This window comes from Anomalospiza imberbis, unplaced genomic scaffold, assembly GCF_031753505.1.
Source record: "Anomalospiza imberbis isolate Cuckoo-Finch-1a 21T00152 unplaced genomic scaffold, ASM3175350v1 scaffold_888, whole genome shotgun sequence".
Classification (NCBI taxonomy): Eukaryota; Metazoa; Chordata; class Aves; order Passeriformes; family Viduidae; genus Anomalospiza; species Anomalospiza imberbis.
Window position 1 is genome coordinate 7,501 of NW_027100509.1, and position 2,500 is coordinate 10,000.

At 79.3% G+C, this 2,500-nt stretch overlaps 2 non-coding genes across 2 annotated transcripts in view; both read left to right on the plus strand.

The window, feature by feature from the left end:
• Window positions 1–1,307: 1,307 nt before the first annotated feature.
• Window positions 1,308–1,460, plus strand: LOC137467935 (5.8S ribosomal RNA). The gene has a single exon (XR_010995669.1). It is a non-coding gene; the product is annotated as a 5.8S ribosomal RNA (ribosomal RNA).
• Window positions 1,461–2,480: 1,020 nt separating this feature from the next.
• The window catches only part of LOC137467937 (28S ribosomal RNA), a 4,375-nt gene continuing 4,355 nt past the window's right edge, over window positions 2,481–2,500 (plus strand). Inside the window, exon 1 of the ribosomal RNA XR_010995671.1 lies at window positions 2,481–2,500. This exon is cut by the window's right edge and continues 4,355 nt beyond it. This is a non-coding gene — a ribosomal RNA (28S ribosomal RNA).

The window sequence follows — 2,500 nt, forward strand, 5'->3', positions numbered from 1 at the left end:
GGGTAGTCGCGCCGCGCCGGGGAGGGGCGCCCTGCCCCCCCCTCTTCGCGGCCCGGCCTCGGCGGAGAGGCCGCGGCGCGCGCGGTCGGCCGCGGGGCCGACCCGCTGGGCTCGAAACGGGCGGCGCCGGCAGAGGGCGCGCGCTCTCTGCCCTTCCTCAGCCGCGGGGCGGCGGCCGCCGGGGCCCGCCGCGCGCTCTCTCTTCTGGGCCGCCGCGGCCGTCCCGCGCGGGCGGCGCCGCGCCTGGCGCGGCCGTGCCTCTCTCCCCTCGGCGGCCTGCGTCTCGAACGCACCGGCGGCGCCGGCCGCCGGCCGGCCGTCCGCCCGCCCGCCCGGGGCGAGCGCTCGGCGGTCCCTCCGCGGTCGGAGGCCGGCGAGCGCGGGCGGCCCCGCGCCGAGCGGCGGCGGCGCCGCTCGGCCGGTGTTCCCGCCGCCCGCGGGCACGGGACCCTCCCCGTGGCCCTTCGCGACCGCGCGCGGTCCGAGGGCAGGGGTGGCGGGCGGCCGCGGGGGCGCTTCCGCGCCCGCTCTCCAGGTGGCGAACGAGGAGAGCGGGCGTCGCCCCCCGGCTCAGCGCCGCACCGCCTTCCGCCGGGCGCGTGCTCGCGGAAGGGGGCCCCCGACGGTGCGGGTGGACGGCGGTTCCCGGGAAGTGCGGCCCGCCGCGGCGGCGGGTCCGCCCTCGGGCAGCCCTCGGGCGCTCGCCTTCCCCCGGCGGGCAGCGGTCCGGCGGGGGGGGGCGCGGCGCCCGGCGGCGGGGCGGCGGTCGTCGCGTGGCGTCTCGAGCGCAGCAAGGCCCCTGGGGAGAGAGAGTCGGCCGCGCGCGTGGGCGCGGCGGCGCTCCGCGAGAGCCGGCGCGGCGGCGGTTCCAGGGGGGAGGCAAGCGCGCGCGCGGGGTCCGAGGGCCGCGCGCCGGCGCGTGGCGCCGCGCCGGCGAGGCCGGGCGGGCCACCGCGCTCCCGCGGCGCGCGCCGCGCGGCCCTCCGCGCGGAGGGCCGGGCCGAGCCCGGGCGCCTGGGCCGCCTCCGAAGGACGGCACACGTAGGCGGCGCCTCCCCTCGCCGGGCGGGGGGAGGCGGTCGGGGGCGCGGGTCCCCCCGCCTCTCGGCCGGCCTTGGGAGCGTTCCGTGGGGTTCCTCCCGTGTTCTTCTCGCACGCGCCCCCTCCGGGGTTTTCCGCGTTGCTCGTACGGTCGGAGCCAGGCCCCGCGCGGGGCCTCGGCGCCAGAGAAAAAAAAGGGGGGCCGCTCCGGGCGAGAGCGGCTCCCGGCCCCCCCGCGCGCGCGGGGTCGGTGCCGAAAGCCAGACAACTCTTAGCGGTGGATCACTCGGCTCGTGCGTCGATGAAGAACGCAGCTAGCTGCGAGAATTAATGTGAATTGCAGGACACATTGATCATCGACACTTCGAACGCACTTGCGGCCCCGGGTTCCTCCCGGGGCTACGCCTGTCTGAGCGTCGCTTGACGATCAATCGCCGCCCGGGGGCCGCCCCGGCGGCGCGGCTGGGGTCGCTTCGCAGGCCCGTCGGCCGCGGCAGCGGTTGCCGCGCGAGGGCCTTCGTCCCCCTAAATGCAGACTCGGGGAGCGCTCCGTAGCTCCCCGCTCCCGGAGCGAGCCGCTGGGGCGGAGCTCGTCCTCGCCGGGGCCGCACCGCCTGGCGGTGGCGGCGGCCGGGGAGTCGGAGCGAGCGAGACGGCGCCGAAGGCGCCCCGCCGAGGGCCGAGGGACGAGGGCGAGAGGGGAGGCGAGGCGCGGGCCTCGCCTCCGGCCTCCCCCCCGCGCGGGCGGCTGTCTGCGGGTGGGTACCGTGCGCGGGTACCGTGCCGCTGCCGCCGCGCGCGGTGCGCGGGGGGCCGGGGGCGGGGGCGACCCCCGAGGCCGCTCCTTCCCCCGCCCCCTTCCGTCGCCGTCTCGGGGCGTCAAGGGCGCCGTCGCTTTCCTCGCTCTCTCCCCGCCGAGGCCGTCGCGCGCCGCCCGGCCGGTCTTCCCCCTCGGGGCCGTCTCTGCCGCGCTGCCTTCTTTCGGTTCTCGTCTCCGGGACGGGGGTCTCCTCCTCCTCCTCCGCGTCTGTCTCGCGCGCTCTCGGTCGGTCGGACGCTCTCGCCGTCTCCGGCTCGCCGGCTGGCTCGCTCGCTCTCTCTTGTGTCTCCGGCGCGCTCTCTCTCTCTCTCTCTTCTCTCTCGCCGGCTTTTCCCCTGGCGCTCGCTCGGGCGCGAGGGGGGAGCGGGCGGGGGGGGGGCGAGAGAGGGGGGGCCGCCGGGGGGCCCGGAGGAGAGAGGCGAGCTCAGTCGGGGAGAGGGAGGCCGTCGAGGGCGTACGGCAGCGAGAAGAGAGCGAAAGGGAGAGAAAGAAAGAGAGAGAGAGAAAAGCGCGAGGCAGGCCGGGGGAGAGCCCGGCCGTCCGTCGGGCCCGTCGGCGCGCCGCTCCCCCGGGAGGGGCGCGCGGGCGCGGCGCGGCACGGCGCAGCTTTTTGGGCTTGCGACCTCAGATCAGACGTGG